At 40.9% G+C, this 22,549-nt stretch overlaps 1 protein-coding gene across 3 annotated transcripts in view; it reads right to left on the bottom strand.

Annotated features, from left to right (window-relative positions):
• The window catches only part of DAAM1 (dishevelled associated activator of morphogenesis 1), a 181,390-nt gene that overhangs the window by 157,977 nt on the left and 864 nt on the right, over positions 1-22,549 (bottom strand). Inside the window, exon 2 of one of the 3 annotated variants that reach the window (XM_021717559.1) lies at positions 20,454-20,456. The exons of the other annotated variants lie outside the window; for them this stretch is intronic. The gene's annotated coding sequence lies outside the window, so the exon portion shown is untranslated. The remainder of the gene's footprint in view (positions 1-20,453; positions 20,457-22,549) is intronic. 3 annotated transcript variants of the gene reach the window in all.

Here is a 22,549-nt window from a genome sequence, read left to right on the forward strand (position 1 = left end):
TTATCACAGCCCCTAGCGAAGGGCATGGCAAAGATGCAACGCTCCTGTACATTCCTGAACAATATTCCTAAGAGCTAATAAAAGGTGCTCTTCCCCTTATCTTCTATGCACTCACAGTAAGTAGCTTTAGGGGATCCTTGACTTCCCTGTAGTCTACGCCCAACCAACTGAAAGCTGCAAATCTCCTATTACTCCCTTTTTCTGAGTGGTTGTAAGTTTGAATAATATAGTGTCAATGTAATCGTAAGCCTTGTGATTTATATAACTTTTGTACCAATGTAATCGTAAGTTTTGTGATTTGTATAACTTTTGCATAATGCATGATGTCTTAGGCCCTTTACAGCAAGCTTGATTAATGCTTCTGCCGGGCCCTCTGATACCTAGCACCAGGAAGTCTGGACTGAAAAATGTCACTATCGATAAATGTGGCCGAAACTCAAGTTCTATACAATGACCTGCTGGTCATGTGGCTAATGTACAGGTACTAAAAAATCTGGACTATAAAAGTGAACTGTAAAAGCCTAGAGGGTGAGCAGAACCATTTTAGAAAGACCTCAAGTCTGGCTCTGCTCCCTGGATTCAAATTCAGAAATAAACTTCTTTTTACTGGTTCCCTGTCCCTTTGATTTACTGGTATCAAGGGGAGCAGCCAAGTGTTACTCAGAACATAACAATAATAAGCAAACCAGATCATCTGAAAAAGAAAAAATATGCCGGGCTCAGTGGTTCAGGCTGTAATCCCAGCACTTTAGGAGGCCGAGGTAAGTGCATTGCTGGAGGTTCGAAACCAGCCCAGTCAACTTGGCAAGACCTCGTCTCTACAATACATAAAAATTAGTTGGGTGTGGTAGTGCACACCTGTAGTTCCAGCTACATGGAAGGCTAAGGCGGAAGGATGGCCGGAGCCCAGCAGGTCGACACTGGGGTGGCAGTGAGTGGGCCACTGCACTCCAGCCTTGGCGACAGAGTGACACTCCAACAGAAAAAAAACAAGAAAAAGAAAATGAAAAATATAAATAGCCTGAGAAGGAAAGTGCCTTTTAACACATTTTTATAATGCAAATAAAATAACACATGATAGCTTTGGCTAGTTGTTCAATTACAGATTATTTTAAGATAATAATACTCATTGGCAACAGTAAACAGTGTACAAGAGTGTCAACTGGTAAAACCTTTCTTGAGGACAATTTGGTAGTACACATGTTCCTGAGGTTACATCCAGACAAACCCACTGTAAATTGAAAATATCGCAAATTGAAATGGATTTAATACACCTAACCTACCAAAAATCATAGCTTAGCTGGACCTACCTTAAACATGCTCAGAATATTTACATTAGACTACAATTGGGCAAAATCACCTAATACAAAGCCTATTATATAATAATGTATGGGCAGGGCCCAGTCATACCTGTAATCCCAGCATTTTGGGAGGCTGAGGCAGGAGGACTGCTTGAGGTCAGAAGTTCAAAACCAGCCTGGGTAACATAGCAAGACCCCATCTCAACTTATTTTTTAAGTGGAATACCTCACTCACATAATTTATTAGATACTGAACTGGAAGTGAAAACCAATGGTTGTATGGCACATACCTTTTGCCTCATTTTTTTCTTTTGTTTCTAAGAATGTGTCCTAAGAAAATAATCTAGCCAGGCATGGTGGCTCATGCCTGTAACCCCAGCACTTCGGGAGGCTGAGGAGAGGACTGCCTGAGCTCAGGGTCTGAGGCCAGTCTGGGCAACTTGGTGAGATATCATCTCTACAATAAATAAATAAAATTAGCTGGGCGTGGCAGTGCACACCTGTAGTTCCAGCTACTTGGAAGGTTGAGGCAGAAGAATTGCCTGAGCCAAGCAGGTCAAGGCTGCGGTGGCCATGAGCATGTCACTACACTCCGACCTGGGCTAGAGTTGAGACTCCAACTCAAGAAAAAAAAAAAAGAAAATGAGCAGGGCTCGGTGGCTCAGCCTGTAATCCCACGCCTTTGGGAGGCTGAGGTGAGTGGACTGCCTGAGCCCGCAGGTTCGAGACTCGCCTGGGCAACTTGGCGAGACCTCATCTCTACAATAAATCAAAACATCAGCTGGGCGTGGTAGCGCGCGTCTGTAATTCCGGAAGGCTGAGGCGGAAGGATCGCCGGAGCCCAGCAGGTCGAGGCTGTGTTGGCCGGGAGCGGCCACTGCACTCCAGTCTGGGCGACAGAGTGAGACTCCAACTCAAAAAAAGAAAAAAAGAAAGTAATCTAAAACATGAAAAGGATATTCATGGTAATTTTAATGAAAAAACATCAGAAAAAGCATTACCCTGTAACATGCATAAAATAGAAATAAATGCAGTCATCCAAAAATGTATTATGAAAAATGCTAAATGTTTAGTTGGAAGAAGGATGCAAAAGGGTACACAGATAATATATAACCAAAATGTTTTTATTATTTTATTTTATTATTATTATTATTATTTTTGAGTTTGAGTCTCACTCTGTCACCCAGACTGGAGTGCAGTGGCCGCTCCGGGCCACCTTAGCCTCGACCTGTTGGACTCCAGTAATCCTTCCACTTCAGCCTTCCAAGTAGCTGGAACTTCAGGCGCACACTACCACATCTGGCTAATTTTTTAAAATTTATTGTAGAGATGAGTTCTCGTCAAATTGCCCAGGCGAGTCTCAAACCCACGGGCTCAGGCAATTCACTCCTCAGCCTCCCAAAGCGCTGGGATTACAGGCTGAGTCACCAAGCCTGGCTCAAAAATATTCTCAAAACTTCGTAAGATTTTTCACTACTTATACATTCTTTATTTCTCCCATAGTGAGTCTGTATTAATATTACAATCAAAAAATAAGTTTCTGACTTAATAGTTTCAGAATGGCCTTAAAAATTCCCCATTCTGGGCAAGTCAATGTTTCTCAGAGAAAGGACTACTGTCAGGAAAAATCCAAGATTTAGAAGTGGGCAAAAGAGATTACCAGGTATCCTCTCCATGGACCACTATTTGTGGTCTAACAGGCCCTTTGGGGATTATCTTAGACTTTTTTGTTTTTAATTAAGCCAGTGGTTCTCAAGGTGTGATCTGGGGGGACTTGGATAGCCACAAAACTTTCCATGTGTTTGCAAGTTCAAAACTAATTTCATAACAACATTAGGATGTAATTTGCCATTTTCACTTTCCTTCCCTCAGCAAGTATACAGAATTTTCCAGAAGCTTTACTACCCGTGAAGAAGTCATCACACAGATAACATATAAAAGGTTTCATTATTGATTTCTTTCAAATAAGTTAATGAAGTTTTAATATTTCTCAGCTCTAGTTTCTAATATAAGTACATTATACAAACAAACCTCTTTGGGGTCTTCAATTTTTAATAGGGTCAAAGGTTCCTAAAATGAAAAAGTTTAGAAGCTGCTGAACCAGACTATTTCACCAGTTATGCAGGGTAGGAATTAACTTGAAAAAAACACACACTAATGTAATGGCTCTTGTCCATAGCAAAGCGAATGAATTTTGTCTGGTAGTGATACAATTGCTTCACATGCCTGTAGAAAAGATAAATAGTACATTTTATGGTCTTGAGACTATCAACCAATGTTGTCTACACTAGCAAATTTATTTTAGCATTTCTGATTGTGGATAGATGATAGATAGGTAAACAGACATGTCTCTTCTTCAAATTCTCCTGTGATTTTAACATCTTACTGGTTCCCTCATTAATTAATGAGCCAAAATTAAAATGTTGGCATGTGTTTGTTTTATAATTTTGAGAATCTTATTTTTAAATTATTTGAAAATTATTTTTTAGCAGCAGCTATCTACAAATACATCAGTGTCTGCATATAGGCCATAACACTAATAAAAATGAAAGAGAGGGACTAATTAAATAATTAACCAAATTACGTTTTAAAACAAAAGCTATGATAAGTAAGTTTTACAAATTCAACAATACAAACCCAGTCAAGATTCTACTTCCACTCCTAGGTCTACTATACTATTTTGTGCTAACTCTAGCTGAAAATAATACAAAACAATTTGTCAAAAATTTAGGAAAGGAGATTTGATTTCTAATATTCATTACTCATCTCCTCCTCAAAGTAGTTTGATTCTAATGAATTTCTGCAGTTCACATCTTGTATTCTAGCAGCTCTAATCTTTTCTGCTATTGATTTTACAATATCTGTTGGAATAAGAGTAGCATCAGGAGCAGAATCTCATATTAGAGATGAAATGCTTGAGCTACAGAAAGATTAAGTGAGCTACCCAATCTTAATTTTTTTTTTTTGGTTGGAGTCTCACTCTGTCTCCCAGACTGGAGTGCAGTGGCCACTCCCGGCCACTGCAGCCTCGACCTGCTGGGCTCCGGCGATCCTTCTGCCTCAGCCTTCCAAGTAGCCGGAATTACAGGCATGCGCTACCATGCCCGGCTAATTTTTTGATTTATTGTAGAGATGAGGTCTCGCCTGCCCAGGCGGGTCTCGAACCCGCGGGCTCAGGCAATCCACTCACCTCAGCCTCCCAAAGGCACGGGATTACAGGCTGAGCCACCGAGTTACCCAATCTTACATCTCCAGAGAGGCTGGGGGGAGAATCTCTTCATATTCCCCATTGTTACACAGATGAGAACACTTTTTGGTTAGCATCAAGTATCTCTCTCCCTATCCTGTCTCTCTCAAGCCAACCCTTGCAAGTGTGCACCTGACACACACTCTTGGTATGTACTCTACACTGAGACATTACCAAATTATTTGTCTGAATGCTATCTGTCTTTTGAAATATAGATTTTATTTTTATGTGGTGATAAAACAAACATTTTCAGACGTTTATAATGTTTTCATTAAAGCTCTCTCTTAAATGCTCACAATTATATAATGAAACATTGTTTATATGTATGAAACATAATTTCAATTAGCCACAAAGCAACCAATGTTACTTTTCTACAGTGAGACCAAAGCATTCTCAGCAGAGTTCTGCAAACTACTTTCCATAAACCAAATCTAGCCAATTACTTGTTTTTTAAAATAAAGTCTTACTGGAACTTTATTTACAGCCCTATCCATTAGTATACATATTGTCTATGGCTGCTTCCTCACTAGAATGGCAAAGTTAAATAGCTGGCAGGGACAGCATGTTCTTACTTATCTCTATCCAAGACTACCTTTTCCTTCAAAATGAGATTTAAATTAGATAACCTCTTCCATTTTCCTTCCATAACAATCATATAAAATTATTCTCCCAGACCAGGCACAGTGGCTCATGCCTGTAATCCCAGCACTTTGGGAGGCCGAGGCAAGAGGATTGATTGCTAGAACCCAGGAGTTCAAGACCAGCTTAGGCAACACAGCAAGACCTCATCTCTACCAAGAATTTAAAAATTAGCCAGGAGTGGTAGTGCATGCATGTAGTCCCAGCTGCTTGGAAAGCTGAGGAGAAAGGATGCCTGAGCACAGAAGGTGAAGGCTACGGTGAGGCATGATGGTGCCCACTGCACTCCAGCCTGGGCAACAGAGTAAGACCACCCTGACTCTAAAAAATAAAATAAAAATTATCTTAAAACAATAAAAATGTTACATTTTAAAAAACAGAATATTCCAATGGTAAGGACTATAAATAGCATATCATGTTCTTTAAGGACAAAGGACATGTCTTTGGAGAGCCTAGAGATATGAAATAACTAGCAAAGACCCATGGTCAAAAGCAATTATTTCATGACCTCAATTTTTAAAATCTGGTCATTTTCCAAAACTGAAATGCCTTTCTCTTTTAAGATTTCTTTTTCCTTTAACGGAGCTAAAGCCTGATTCAAAAAAACACTTAGGTCAAAGTTCTGAGTAAATCCAAACATTACTTAAATATATCTATGTGCTGTATATTTTCTATAAGAATGTTAGCTGAACTAATTCACACATTGTAAGTACGTAACACTTAGACTGCTCACAATAAGAATCCGAAAAACCAGACTAACTTGCTTTACTCCTAAATGTATATACCTCTTGAAATATCTGTATACACATCGATCTAGTAAATGACAACAGTAAACACTGTTTACCAAATAGCTTTTGTATTTTGTATCTGGTCACCAGAAGTGACTAGATAGGACAAGACATCATTATTTTCATTTTAACTAATTTACAGGAAATAAAAGAAACAGAATCATGCTGTGCCATGGGTTCTAGACTGTGGAAAAACCTACAGAATAATCCAGTATTTTTCACAAGTAAGTTATAAGAAAAATATTGCAGATTTACAGAGGTTTAAGGGCCATACCAAAAAAACAACTATATATGAGCCTTATTTGAATACTGAGTTGAACAAACTTTTAAAAAAGAGTACATTTAAAAACTGACTAGATGCTTTGCTATTCTAAAGAATACTTTGTTTTAAGTATAATAATGGGCCTTTAGGTATATTTCTAAAGAGTTCTGGCTTTGTGGAAAAATATGCTAAAATATTTACAGATGTTGTCATATGACATCTGGAACTTGGTTTAATAAAATCCCAGAGTTGAGGGAAAGTGGTTGAGGGTAGAGATGAAAAACAGTCATGAATTGATAACTGACAAAGCTGTAGGTACAAGAAGGATTCTCACACTAGATGTATTAGTCTCTCTATGTGTGTATGTGTGTAGAAATTTTTTTTAATTTTCATTTTCACTCCACTTAAAACAACTAGCAATGGGAAGCAATGAGTCTGATGGGGAGGTATTTTAAGAACATAGAGGGAGTCTCAAGTGTAGTTGTGAGGTACCATCCATTCTGGTAATTTTTGGATTTTATGTTTTCATTTTAATAATTGTCAAGAGTAGAATGACATAATTTGTGTTACCTGGAAGGACAAGCAGAACTATAAGTAATGCCTCATTACTCCTGCCCTCATATAATCCCCCACTTCAGGTTTGGGTGGTACTGGTGACTAAGGTGAGTTACCACTCTCATGATTATTTTGCATTACATGGTCAATGGGAGATTGTCCCAGGTGGGCCTGACCTAATCATGTGAGCCTTTTGATATCAACTTTTTCTCTGGTTGATTGCAGAAAAAAATTCAGAGAGATGTGCTCTAGCTGGCATGGAAGAAACCAAACATCCACACTGTGAACTGCCAATGTGAGCCACATGGCATGGAATGTGGGTGACCCCTAGAAGCTAAATGCTGTCTCCAGGCTATAGTTTAGTCCTCTGTCCTGTAGTCACAAGGAAATAAATTCTGCCAACAATCTGCGAGCTTGGAAGAGGACTCTGAACTCAGATGAGAACTGCAACATAGGCTACACCTGGATTTTGCCTGCTGAGACCCTGCACAAAGAACAGAGCTACAGCAAGCCCAGACTTTTAATCATGTGGTGTTTTAAACTATCATGCTTGTGGTAATTTATTATTTGGCAATAAAACTAATATGCCTGCATAAACATCTTATAACCTAATAACAACACAATATCTCCAAGCCCACCTTTGCACATGGGTTTATGATCACCAAGTGAGTACCTAAACATTTGGCAATCTAACTTTTAATACTCTGAGTGTATCTCAGAGGATCATGAATTCAAACTTGAGAAACCTTGAGCTACATAATCCCCTGATAAATGACATTTTTTTCTTTTTCTTTTTCTTTTTTTTTTGAGTCAGGCCTCATTCTGTCACCTAGGCTGGGATACTGGGATACAGTATCCCAGTGGGATACAGTGGCACTATCATAGCTCACCACAGCTCCTAACTCCTAGGCACCAATGATCCTCCTACTTCAGCCTGCCAAGTAACTGGGACACAGGGGCATGCCACTATGCCCAGCTATTTTGTGTGTTTGTGTGTGTGTGTGGGGTGGGTGTGGGGGTGTGTGTGTGTGTGTGTGTGTGAAATGAGGTCTCACTATGTTGCCTATGCTGGTCTTGAACTCCTGGGCTCTAGCAATCCTCTTGCCTCAGTCTCCCAAAGTTCTGATATTACAGGTGTGAGCCACCACACCCAGCTCCTGATAAATGAAATATTTCTCATCCAACAGACAGTTTTACAGGCAAGAGTTCACACTTGAATGCTTTTACAAAATAAAGTCTGCTACAGCTGGGCATGGTGGCTCACGACTGTAATCTCAGCATTTTGGGAGGTTGAGGTGAAAGAACTGCCTGAGCCCCGGAGTTCAAGACCAGCCTGGGCAACATGGCAAGACCTTGGCTCTATAATAAATTAAAAAAATTAGCCAGGCATGGCAGCATGGCCAGACCATGACCATGACAAGCTGTAGTCTCATCTACATGAGCCTGTAGTCCCAGCTACTTGGGAGACTGAGGCAGAAGAATCACCTGAGCTCAGCCAGCAGGTCGAGGCTGCAGTAGCTGCGAGCTTGCTACTGCACTCTTGCCTGGGCAACAGAATGAGACTCAAACTCAAACTCAAACTCAAAAAAACAAACAACAACAAAAAAAACACTTCTAGGGCAAATATCTTGCAAAATAATCAAATGAAACAAAGAAACAAATCAAAGCAAATTGTGACTATGCCCAGCGCATCCCCCAAATTCTTAGCTTATCATCACAGCAGGTATAAAAAAGAACAAAGTTTTTTAGCTACTAATACCCTAGCTTGTGATCAGGAGGTATTAGAAAAATATGGGCCAGGTACGGTGGCTCATACCTGTAATCCCAGCACTTTGGGAGGCGGAAGCAAGATTGCCTGAGCCCACAGGTTCAAGGCCAACCTGGGCAACATGGTGAGACCTCGTCTCTACAATAAATCAAAAAAAAATTAGCAGATGCCTGTGGTTCCAGCTACTGGGAGGGCTGAGGTGGAAGGATCGCCTGAGCCCAGCAAGCCAAGGCTGTGGTGGCAGTGAACGTGCCACTGCACTCCAGCCTGGGTGACAAAGTGAGATTCCGACTCAAAAAAAATGAAAAAGAAAAAGAAAAACATGAGCCATGGCCATGAAAAGCTGTGTGTAAAGAAAATAAACATCTTTAAAAGATAAATTAATTTTTTAAACCCCACAGGCCAGATTCCACTGCAGTAAAAATGTACTTATACTAAAGTTATCCATATCTCAGGTGGTCCAAAAATATTAAGGAATTACCATAACGATTCTTTGTCCATATCATACATCTGTTTATTCAGATGTAAAAAATTGAGATGTACATGACAGTAACAAAAGGAAAAGTAAGTAATATTATCTCTAAGTCCTACAAATCTGATTCTAAGGTTCTACTTAGTCTGTTCTTTTAATCTTTAAAAAATAATAGTATTGAGTTATAATTCACATACTATAAAATTCATCCATGTAAAGTGCAATTGGATGGCTTTTCATATATTTACAATTTGTGCAACAATTAGTGCTACTTTTAGAACATTTTCATCACCCTCAAAAGGAAACTTTTTTAACAGTCCTTTCTTCAATATCATGTCATGCTAACACATTTTCCTAGAAGTAGAAAACCTTAGTCATCTAAGAGTCAAAAATCAGCATTTCGGAAAGAACAAAACTGGGGGAAAGACGATTTGACTACAGGTGTAGCAAACATTGAAAAAAACGGATTGGGATTGTAGAGTGTCGCCTCCTCTAACAGATGATGCAAATGTTCTCTGGAGAAGACAGGCATGCTCCAAATAAGCAAAACATGAAACCACTTGTCAGTGAAAGCAAAGAGCATTTGAGGGGGTAGGGAGGGACCGCTTCACCTACTGCACAAGGTAATCTGTTTGTTTTCAAAGCTGAAAACAATGAAGAGGATAATCTGAGTTTTACTTATTTATGTAAAGCAAAACTTGTTATAGAAAAGAAAAAATTGGAGATTTCTCTAAGAACACAAAACAGCAATCAGAAATGTTCACATTCAACACTGAAAACATTTTTTTACATGACAGGTGAACAAACAAATGATGATTTAAGGTGCTGCTTCCATGGCCTATGGAATATAAAATGGGCAATACATTTTCCTCAAAAATTAGTCATTTCCTTGCCTCTGCTATGCTTGCTAGAAGTTTGGATTTGAAATTCTATCTGTTTTAAATAAGCCATTTTGTTCTATTTCCCCACTTTGGTCATTATAACTCTAGACCAAAGACAAGGTCCTTCACAGGAGGTAGTGCTGGCACATGGCATAGGCCAAGGAAGGAAACTTGCAACAAACCAACCTAGCCCATGTTTATGAAGCCAGAGAGCCTGCTAGGAAGTTCAGAGTTAGCTATGAAATAACCTAGCTCCTTTCTAGATTATTTTAGATCCTTTTCTAGAATCAAAGGTAAGAGGATTTACTACAACTCTCCCACCTATATTTTATTAATCCCAAGAACACTCATGGTGTTGACCATTTGTAATTGGGTGATTTCTCATTCCTTTTCTTTTTTTTTGAGTTGGAGTCTCACTCTGTCGCCCAGACTGGAGTGCAGTGGCCGCTCCCAGCCACCACAGCCTCAACCTGCTGGGGGCTCCGGCAATCCTTCCACTCAGCCTTCCAAGTAGCTGGAATTACAGGCGCGCGCTATCACACCCGGTTAATTTTTTGATTTATTGTAGAGATGAGGTCTCACCAAGTTGCCCTGATGGGTCTCGAACTCTTTCTTTTTTTTCTTTTTCTTTTTAAGACAGGGGCTTGCTCTGTTGTCTAGGGCTGGAGTGCAGTGCAGTGGCACAATCATAGCTCATTGCAGCCCCTAAACTCCCATCTCAGTCTCTATAGCCTGCAGCTGAAACTACAGGCGCATGCCACCATGCCTGGCTGATTTTTTTTTTTTTTTGGTAGAGACAGGGGTCTCACTATATTTCCCAGGTTGGTCTCAAGTCACTGTGCCTGGCCTCTGACTCCTTTTAGATTAAAATGTAAGTTGGATCCTTCACAGGTTTAGAAGTTTCAGTTAAACTTACCAAGAATAATAAAGCTTCAAGATATTAGAAGCATTAGGTTCAGTGAATTTGGTGGTGTACACTATACAACATGTAAATGACAATTCCTTTCCACAAACTCAAAATTCTAAAACTGTTTTAAATATTTGCACCAAAATAGACATGAAATTTTTAAAAACAAAGCTGTGAATCTAATCAGCTAGGCAGCCAGCTTCAGCAAACATCTTCAACTAGAACCACATCTCTTGAACCAATGGTCTTTTGCTCTTCTCATCTATTTTCAGTACTGGCTGAATGTCAGAATCACCTGGGGAGCTTTAAGAATCCTGGAGATTGGGCCCTGACCCTGATCTACTGGACCAGCATCTCTTTTCTAAACCACCACGGACATTTCTGATACCCATCCAGGGTGGACAGCTCTAAGGCCAGTCCCAGCAGAAGAGGATCTGTGGATCCCTCAGAAGTCCCACCTGCCCCTCTGATCTTTCTTTTTTACCTTTTAACCCAAACCGGATGCTTCCCTAAGCATTATCTTTGCATCAGTTACTCAAAAAATGAACTCAGGATGGTTAATTAGAACCTCACAATATTCTCATTTTGTACTCTGAAATCTTACCACTGTTTTTCTGAAAAGCAAGGCAAGTTTGAGTGTTGCTAAAGCCCAAGTTTTAGAGTCAAGTTTTTAAAAAAATCCTTATTTGGGGAGAAAAAAAAAATGGAACATCACTCTGCTAATCCTTTTCAGAGTTCTTCCCTTACAGCTGCTGATTTGAGATAAACTGTCATTTTTTTACCCCCTAAAGCATTTTGGCCTTTGACAATAATGACAGAGCTGGCCTCTCCCCCCCGCAAAGCCTCATTCTCTTTATCCACAGATAACATTACTGACCTACCTACACAGGCCATGGGCTTCAAAGTTGTTTACCCACTAGATCTGGTGGGCTTACTCTGATCCAGCATCAATGTCTCACAAAATCTCCCATTGTGACCAAGGACATGTCCTTAAAATGTGGCTGGCCTCCCAGGCTGTGGTCATGGAAGAATGGAGAAGTGACCCCAAAGGGTCTAATCCACTGACCTTTACTTTGCTCTAACCAACTGCCCAAATAAATAAAAACAGCAGGATAGCTCAGTTTCCCAGATGAACTCCAGTTTATCACTAAATATCCAAGCTTGGTTCAATGTTTAAAGTCTTCAGGCCATCTGAAATCTGTCAAATGGCTCTTAACTGGGGATGATTTTGCCCCCAGGGAACATTTGGCAATGTCTAGAAACATTCTGGGTTCTTACAACTGGAGGGGGGAGAGTGCTACTGGCATCTAGTGGGTAAAGGCCAGGGATGCTGCTAAACATCCTACAGCGCACAGCACAACCCCTTCAGAGCAAAGAATTACCCAGTTTCAAATTTCAGTAGTGCTGAGGTTGAGAAACACTGGATTAGTGCACAAAAATGGGTCATTTGCCAGTCCACTGCTAGATAAACCTTTGAAGAAATTCTTATCTCAATTTAATTTAGTTTAAAATAGGAATCACAAACTCAGTGTCTTCAAGGGCCAACGAAGTAAAGACATACCAAAGAAGTTTATTTGGCTATGCATTAGTCACTAGGATATGGTAAGGTCTGTGACAAATCAGAGGATAAATGCTCACTAAAAAATGTCATTCCTTTTTAAAAAAAATAACACTGTGCTGGCCAAACAAAACATGGACAGCTGGCTACAGTCACCCTGTGGACCCCTAGTGGACTCTGGTTTAAAGTGATGGTCAATGGTCACCAAAAGACTCTGTCCAGCTTCATTTTTTATATTCTATAGAACTTCCCGAGCTGTTCAGTAAGAAGGAGACTAAGGGGTCAGATCTTGGGGTTCAGTTAGCTCCAGCCAAGAACAGGTACACTGTACTAAGCGGCTAAAGTTGGAAATTTTGGAGGTGAAAAAACAGAGTTCCCCCTTAGTGATCTCCATTTTAGAGAAATCCAGTGAATATTACAACAAATATTATGCAATTCCATATAGGCGAGGTCATTATTATCATTATTATTATTATTATTATTTTTGAGTAGGAGTCGCACTCTGTTGCCCAGGCTGGAGTGCAGTGGCATGCTCACAGCCACCACAGCCTCGACCTGCTGGGTTTAGATGATCCTTTCACTTCAGCCTTCCAAATAGCTGGAACTATAGGCATGCACCATCACACTCTGCTAATTTTTCTTGATTTATTGTAGAGAAGAGGTCTCATCAAGTTGCCCAGGTTGGTCTCTAACCCATGGGTTCAGACAATCCTCTCACCTCAGCCTCCCAAAGTGCTGGGATTATAGGCGTGAGCCACGACCCCCAGCCTAAGGTCATTATTTTAAGATACTATTCTCATAAAACTTTAGAATTTTTACCCAGAAGATAGCTTACTCTATGCAACTACACTGTTGCACAGATGAGAAAACAGACACCCAGGAAGTTTAAAGGAATGCCAGGATTACCCAAAGCCAAACCTAAAATCAACTGGTGTTTCTTTTTCCTCTGTGCAACTGCAAAGCACCAACTGATAAGCAAAGAGATTTCATTTAAGATGTCAAACATGCATGATTAGTCCCTCCACCAGCCATAAATAAATCATACGTAGATTAAATTTAAACCTACTTAGCATATCCTCTTTCCTCACCAGAAAAATCATTAACATGTTTGTCCAAGTCACTGTTTTAAGATCTTTGTTTACACATAATGGAAGCATTAAAAGCAGGTTAAATAGCTCTAGCCCTCCTTTCAGATCAGGCTGTAGAGAAGAAAGCCAAATCAGCAAATGGAAACACAAGAAGGCAGCCCGATATTAATATCCCTGCGTGTATGCATGCTTTCTGTTGGAGGAATTCCTGGCCTGAAGAGATAGTATAAACAAAGACAATCCAGAAGGAACAAATGATAAGATAAGTGAAACCCAATAACTCCCTCTGTTCTCCATCTACTTTCTTCCCTCAACTTGTACCATCAGAAAAACCACCTCAGCTTGGAGAATTACACTGGAGGCCATCTTCTCCCTGCTGCCTTGCAGCTCCCTATTCTGAGGTACAGGGGGAAGGGGAGGAAGTGCTTCTTCGTAAAGTCAGGGATTGGGGCTCCCATGATGTGGAACCTGCAGAATGGAGACATCTCACCCAGCCTACAGGGAGGCCATGAGAGCAAAACTGGTAAGTTACAACCCAGGGAGTATAGTAGGGAAAGGTGAGGCGTGAAAGAAAGGTAACTTCAATCACAGCCTGAAACTTGGTTAATTTTAAAATAATACATAGATTTTAATTATTAAATCAACACCTTAGCAGAAAATGTCATAGACAAGGCAATGTCTTGCCACAGTTCCTAGAACATCTGTAGTTGGAAGTGTCACCAACCCACAGAATCTCAAGCCCTAATGGGTCATGGAGGTTTTCTAGTCCAACGCAATCTCTATTCTTGATTTTTTAAAATACAAAAATATAATAGCAGGCTTTTAACCTTCTGAGAACATGCTGCAGTCAGTCTCAGCCAATGGTTTCAATTATATCATTTATTTATTTCACATCCTCTCTGATGCAGACACAACTGCCACACAAACATTAAAAACAAAACAGGAATGTTATTGCTGTTTCTTTTGCCACCATCTTCTTAAATCAAATAACAGCCACTAACACTGGATTAACAGTAGCTGATTTTTTTTGTAAATTCTAAATTGGGCCATGCACAGTGGCCACTCCTGTAATCCCAACACTATGGGAGGCAGAGGCAAGAGGACTGCCTGAAACCAGGGGTTTGAGACCAGTTTGGGCAACTTGGTTAGATCTTATCTCTACAATAAATAAATAAATAAATAAGAAAGCTGGGCATGATGGCACACGCCTGTAGTTTACTTGAAAGGCTGAGGTGGAAGGATCACTTGAGCCCAGAAGGCCGAAGCTGTAGTAGCCAAGATCGTGTGATTGCACTCCAGCTGGGGCAATAGAGACTCAATTAATTAATTAATTAATGATCGAAATCAGTTGCCTTGAACAGAGCTGCATGACATTTTCTGTATCCACAACTTCACCAACTTTCAAAAGTAGAGAATGCAACAGGTCGTCTAAATGGTTTAGTTTCATTTCCTTTATCTTCTTACAAGTTTTGTAATACATTCTCAGGATTCAGAAGGGCCCCTAGTCTAATCCTCTTGTTACACAATTGCACTTTCCAACTTAACTTGTGTCTAGACATTTCACTGCTTGGTTTTATAAAATCTCTATGAAATTAATGTGATTTTAAGCCTGGGCACATATGATCAATCTATCTTATCTAGTGAATGATGTTGACCACTATCCTTCACTTTTTTTCTCAGGTACAAATATGCAGAACTTTATGGACGAATAAAGCCAACAGTGGGACCAAAACACACACTGATGACATTTGTCGCTCCTTCAAGAGAGGGAAAAGACCAAGGCTATAGGCTTTGGTAAATGTTTAGGAAGCTGCCCCTAGTCCCAATCCAATCTCCATGTGAGGACAGCTGTCAAAAGCATATAGTCCCTTGGCAAACTGTGAGCAAAGCCTTGCCTTTAACTTACAAGGTCCCCCTACCAGCTAATTTTAAAATATGGCACCTCACTTTGTCCCTAGTGGTAATGGCTGTGCATTGATATATCCACAAAGTACTGTCTAGACCCCTTCGTGGCCAAGAGCATGATGAGTTTACCAAAAAACAGGGAGAAACAAATAAGCAAATAAAAAGTTGACTAGGATTACAGGTGCAGTTTGTGGTTCCAAACCAAGGCAAAGCTAACCCATGCCCTTGACCTGGTTTATACGTCACTAACAAACTAAGCTTAGTCAATAAGGCAGAATATAAGAACCCATCTGAGAAAATAAAAGATGGGCATCTGTATTACCCCAACAATGTTCAAAGCTAGGATCTGGGTTTTGTAAGTCTAAATTCAGAAAGTCCATCAGATGGGCAACGTTTTTCAATCACACTGCAGGTATTTTTTTTTTAAGAAGTGAAAAGGACAAAAGACCAGTTTAATAGGTGACCTTAATTGTGTGCCTGGCAGAAATACAGGTAACCTTAAACACCAATCCTGGTACAATTTATAGAACAGAATGAGCACAGGTTATTACTAAGGGTGAATGACATACTTAGGAAGTGTAACAAGATGAATAATAGAGGGAAAAAAAGCTCCTGAAATCAATATCCATTGAATGCATATTACATCTGAGCAGCCGAACAGCTAATAAGTCTTTTATTTTCATTTTCCCTTCCTGGTAATAGGCTGCTGGGGCTTAGCTTTCCTATTATTTCCTTGTGTTTTAGTCAATTGTCTTTATTAAATATTGTCAAAGTAGCACAGTATCCAGTTTTAAGCCAAAAGGAAAAGATCTATTGTAAGTCAGGAAATCACACCAACTACATTGGAAATTGAACCTGCTTCCCTAGTTTTCCACATTTAATTCACAATGATGGCTATGGTTTAAAAGAACTGTATTTGTTAAAAAAAGAAAAAAAAAGAATTGCAATTGTTTATTTTGACCAAATTTGTTCCACTGTACAGATAAATACAAGTCTCTCTTCTACTGTGGGTTAGAAGCTTATTTTAATATATAAGGATATCCAATATTAGATTACATATTTGACTACTGCTCAAGTTTTAATTATTTCTTTTCAAAAGAGCTTTCAAAAAAAAAAAGGTGGGTGTGGTGGCTCATGTAATCCCAATACTTTGGGAAGACAAGGCAAGAGGATTGCCTCAGCCCAAGGGCTCGAGACCAACCTGGGCAACTTGGCGAAACCTCATGTCTATAATAAATCAAAAACTTAGCTGAGCATAGTGCATGGTGGTGCAGGCCTGTAGACCCAGCTACTTGGAAGGCTGAGGTGGAAAGATCACCTGAGCTTAGCAGGTTGAGGGTGCAGTAGTAGCAGCCATGAGTGCCATGAGCATGCCACTGCACTCCAGCCTGGGCAACAGAGTAAGACTTCACTCAAAAAAAAAAAAAAAAGGAGCTTTCACAGTTCATGTTAAAAGACTACAAAGAAAGCTAAGAAATTATAGGCCCTGTTACCTCAGGGCAGACTTCTTTGGCCCTGTTCTAGGTGAGATCATTTTTTATCCAATAAGGGATTCAATCTAGTGAAAAGTTATCTCACTTAATATTTAGGGTCTAAGCTGGCCAGGCTCCAAATAGATTTAGAGATGTAATATAAGCATTTTCTTTTTCAAATAATTTGCCTATCACATAGCAAAAAGAAGAAAGCTCCAAAGTCTTCTCACTCAAATGCAACATTTTCAATCGTATGCAATACTTTCTGGTCTAGAAAATCAGACTATTAAGAACTCATAAAGTGAAGGAAAAATTTTACCCTCAATCAACCCAGGATTTACTGACCCAACACTGTCTCAGAATTAAGAGATGCAAAGGAAGCTGTGATTCTCCCAACTCAAGTTGGGGAGAAAAGAATCACCTGCAGGAAAATCCAAAGCCAGGCAATAGCGTGACATATAATGAACTAAGATGGCCTGGGTCTTTAACCTGGTCTGCCACAAGGTCTGTGAGGCCTGAGCTAGGCAAGCTCCTTAATTTCTCCATGCCTTAGTTTTCTCATCTGTAAAATGGTGATCAAAGTTCCTACCTTGTATAGATGTGAGGACTCAATGATGTAGCCCAGGTAAAGTATCAGAAAGGGTTTGGCATGAGGTAGGCACCTCACATAAGCTATCAGTATCAAACTAGCTGTAAGTTTTGTGTGGTCAGGCTAAGGACTCTAAGGGTGGTGAGGGCAGGGGGGTAAAAACTGAGAGATGAGCAGGGAAGGCTTCCTGAAAACTATGGCACCTGAGTTGGAGCTGAAAGCACAGAAGAATTTAGACACTCAGAGGGGTGCATATAACAGATGAGAAGAACCATTACTGTAGAAAATCATAACAAGATAAAAATCAGGAGCGCTTAAACATCACTGAGGAAAATAAAATAAGCCCACCAAAACTGAGGGTATATTTGGTAGCCCCAGACTAATTGGGGGTTGGAGGAAAGACTCTTTACACTTGTTGGTGTGCTTCTAGGATTGAACATTTAGCTCATTTTTAGACACATATCCTATGAATACAAATTTGTGTACTATGAATGCAAACTCCCTGAAATGCTGTTTTCTGTTCCTGGAACAGTAGAAAGGATACTAGAAAGTTAAAAGGTAATGCTTTTCTTTTTTAATTTGCTGCAAAAAATTCTGGAATGGAATGTAGGTCACCAAAAATCAATCTGAATCTTATCTTCATCTATCCCTCTTTCAATGGGGGTACAAATAAGGCAGTGGTAGCCAGGCACAGTGGCTCATATCTGTAATCCTGGCACTTTGGGAGGTGGAGGTGAGAGGATTGCCTGAGTCCAGGGATTGGAGACCAGTCTGGGCAATTGGCAAGACCTCGTCTCTACAATAAACCAAAAAATTAGCCAGCAGGATTCCCTGAGCCCAGCAGGTTAAGGCTGCGGTAGCTGTGAGCGTGCTACTGCATTTCGGCCTGGGTGACAGTGAGACTTCTACTCAAAAATAAAAATAAATAAGAAATAAGGCAGTGGCTTGGAGGAAGGCGGGAAATTCAGATCTACCCTTCAATTCCAGTCTCTATCAGCAGCCTGGACAACTCTAAGTAACAACATCTACATAAAGACAGTAGTACACTTGTTAAGTGAGTGTACTTCAAAGAGGAATCCTTCCGAGAGTGTACTCCAGCTTCCTCCAGCCTGATCTGCCAACCAGATGTTACCCCCAAGGCACATACAGAAACTGCTCTCAGTATCTTCTTTTTTATTTTGAGTTGGAGTCTCACTCGGTCGCCCAGACTGGAGTGCAGTGGCTGCTTCCAGCCACCGCAGCCTTGCCTGCTGGGCTCCAGCGATCCTTCTGCCTCAGCCTTCTGAGTAGCTAGAATTACAGGCATGCGCTACCATGCCCGGCTGATTTTTTTTTTATTTATTGTAGAGATGATGTCTCGCTGCCCAACCAGGTCTCGAACCCGCGGACTCAGGCAATCCACTCACCTCAGCCTCCCAAAGGCACGGGATTACAGGCTGAGCCACCGAGCCCGGCTTCAACTTCTTAAATAGTACCTGTGTGATCAGTTGCCTCTAAACTTTGAGGTCTCCAGGAAATCACTAAGAACAGATGCTGTATTTAAGACAGATGTTCACTTAGAATATTTCCTCTATTACCAAATTAGAAAGTGTAATACCAGAATAAATGACACTAGTCCATATTCCTCATCCAAAAAGGAAAAATCACAATAAGAAATAGAACTCTCATTTTGACTGGTGCCCCCCTCTAGAGAGAAAACAATTGTTCACCTAAGTTGTTCACCTGGCTTTGTTTCCTGCAAATAGGACAAACTTAACACTTGGAAATACTAGGGCATGGCTCAAAGCCAGGGAGGGCCTCACGGCAGTTATAAGCTCTGTGATTATTTCTTGAGCCAAACATGGAAGGCACCTAGTGGTACCAGGCTTTGTTGGAAAAGCTTGTTTCCTCTGATCCAACAGCTGCAGCTTTTAAAGTGTTTTCACAGAAGCCCACAGGATTCTCTTTATACTGTCCCCAAAATATTTACAAAATGAAACACTTTCAATCTTAACTATTTTGTTGGTAAACACTTTATTTGCTCTGAGGACCACAGTACCAACACTAAAAGCAACCTTTTAAACAAAGTAGCGCAAATAAAATCACACACAGACACACATTCTTTGTTTTTTCTTTTAGTTGGAGTCTCACTCTGTCACCTGCCCAGGCTGGAGTGCAGTGGTACGCTCACGGCCAGCCCAGCATCGACCTGCTGGGCTTCAGTAATCCTTCTGCCTCAGCCTTCCAAGTAGCCGGAACTACAGGTGTGTGCTACCACAACCGGCTAATTTTTTGATTTATTGTAAAGATGAGGTCTCACCAAGTTGCCTAGGCTGGTCTTGAACCCGTGGGCTCAGGCAATCCATTTGCCTCGGCCTCCCAAAGTGCTGGGATTACCAGGCTGAGCCACCGAGCCTGGCCAACACACACTCTTAACACCCAGAGCATGTCCACAAAACAAGAAAGCCAGAATTCAAATTCCTTAGCATCTATTCATTGAGCTCCTGTAAGCGCCACCCGAGGATGTGACCTGTCACACCCTCTTCACTGTCACTAATTTATACTTCCAAAAACCCATGGAATCTGACTACTGTATGGTAACAAAATGTTAAAAATATTGAACAAATGTTCTTTCACATCAGCCAGCCTGAGACTTGGTCTCTCTCCTTCTTCACCTGTCATATACCTCCTGGGAAAGTTGTCTTGGCTAAGGATAGAGCAACTGAAAGAAATTTAGAAATGCCTGGTTTGTGGATAATAAGAAATTACAACTATCAATGTGTATGTGTTGTCCATGTGGGTGAATGCATTCTAAAAGCATATAAATATGAAATGTCTACTTCAAACACATGGAAGGCCTTTTACACCAGACAAACGTTTTAGTTTATGCTGAGATGAAATTGCTTGGCAGAAAGCTAAGAGAAATATTACACTGGATGGCTGAACTATCAGTGCAAATAATACAAACTTCAGATCTCCAGTCACAGTTCTACTACTTGCTATTCATTCAACAAATATATATTAAAAACACACAAAATGGACAAACTGCTCTAAAATGCTAGGAAGAGGGAAAAGGACAAGAAAAAGACCAGCCCTCAAGCAGCTTATAATCTAGTAAGGGAGACAAATAAATGAAGGAAATTTTCATTTAATGATAAGCTCTAGGACAAAAACAAACAGTGACAACTTCTGATCCTGTTTCCTCGTGGGGCTGTAAGCACCTCTTTAACACAAAATGATGAGTGTCAACCTCCTAGCACACAGCATCCCCAAGCATTCACCTGTACATAGATGCACAAGCAAAGACACATACTACACACTGTTACCCCCAACTGCAATAATGCAAGCAGAGAGGAACCAAAATATTTGTAATAATTCAGCTACACTTAATGCAATTAAGTTTCAAATAACTGCATTCATTAAGAATCTGTCCAGCCTAGGCAACGTAGTGAGAACTCCTCATCTCTACAAAAAATAAATTTTAAAAAATAGCCAGGTGTGGTCATGCACACTTGTATTCACAGCTACTCAGGAGGCTGAGGCAGGAGGATTGCCTGAGCATAGGAGGCCGAAGCTGCAGTAAGCCATGATGGAGTCACTGTACTCCACACTGGGTGACAGAGTGAGACCCCCAACTCAAAAAGAATCTGTAAAAAGCCAAAACCTAATTTTTTCTAAGACTAAAATATAAGTAGAAGAGTCAGATACTAGAACAGTAGCAGTAGTATAAACTGCATTATAAATAGTCATATAGCTGCCTTGCTTACTTTGAAGGGTTGCCATGAAGAACCAAGCTGTTTTGCCGTACAAGTAAGGCTCAGAGATACTAACCTTATGCTACAGTGTCAACAGCTGGGTTTAACCCTCATCTTCTGATTACTTTGAAAAAATTTTTAAAAGACAGTGACTGTGTCTTTCTCTGAATCACAATATTTTATACCTAGAATCAACTTTAAGAAACCCTCTATACCACATGACTGAGATCCCCAGAAGTAAAGGGTTCACCCCAAAGTGGAGTAGCTAGTAATGACAGAACCAGAGCAGGACCCAAGGCTCCTAGTTTCCAGGCCTGGCACTGTGTGTTACACACTCAAGGACTTGCACCCGTAGGCCTTCAGTTATTAACTGTCCCTAATCCCTTCCAATCAGTTGCATCCAAGGCAAATTTGAGACCATGGAGGCTATCTTTATGCAGAATAGGAGAGAGTGCCCCCCTTAAAGTTGCCTCCAACACTATAGGCTACGTTACTGGGAAAACAAGGCGGGTTGCCCTAAAGGGGAAAGAGATCTTTCAAACTGTAATTTTCAGAGTTTGCCTCCGGAAAAAGGCGCCAAACAATCAGATTCAGGGAGGGAGGTGGAGAAATGAGGTATCTGAGAACTGTGTCCAAGCCTTTTACAAGAGAATGGGGTGAGGAGAGAGCAGCTGGACCCAAGGCGAGCATTTGACCACACCCACTGGCCACGCCCTCCCAGCTGCCCGCAGAGCCACATCGAATCGAAACAGCAGTGGCAGCAGTTAAGATTCCGAAGGCAGGAGTCGCCATGGCAACGGGATTCATCTTGCAGGCAAACTCCGCTTCAATTCACTGGGTCCTGTTCGAATCTCAAGAAACTACCAGCTCAGGAAGAGCAAAATGGTCACGGGTGGCATTTGCTCTTGATGCTCTCCTGGGGGTAGGGGTGGGGGTGGGGGAAGGAGAAAGCGTACAGAAATCTATTCCTGAGCCCATCTAACATGTTTTATGGGGCGAGAGATAGAACTACCCAAACCCAGGCTGGAAGCAACTTGAGACCTCAGCAGGGTTTGAAGAATGAGTAAACGAAAGAACGAAGATGCTGGGGACCGGGAAAGATAATCCAGAGGACTGTAGAATCCTGGGCCTCACGCAAGTCTCCAGTCACAGGGCAAGGCGATCACAAGCAGTTGGCTTTCGGCACCAGCTGGGTAAACCCGATTATCCTGCCTTCCTGCCCCACTACGAGCCAAATTATGAGATTATCTGACGCCCCCACCCCCTTACCACCTCCTGGCCCACGGTTCCAGGGCAGGCGCTTCGTCCCAACCCAGGTGCTATTGGCCGAAGGGGGCAATCGGAGGAGGTGGGGGTTACTGAGATGCGCCCCCCGGAGACAGG

This window comes from Carlito syrichta, unplaced genomic scaffold, assembly GCF_000164805.1.
Source record: "Carlito syrichta isolate Samal-C Ts95f unplaced genomic scaffold, Tarsius_syrichta-2.0.1 Scaffold309858, whole genome shotgun sequence".
Classification (NCBI taxonomy): Eukaryota; Metazoa; Chordata; class Mammalia; order Primates; family Tarsiidae; genus Carlito; species Carlito syrichta.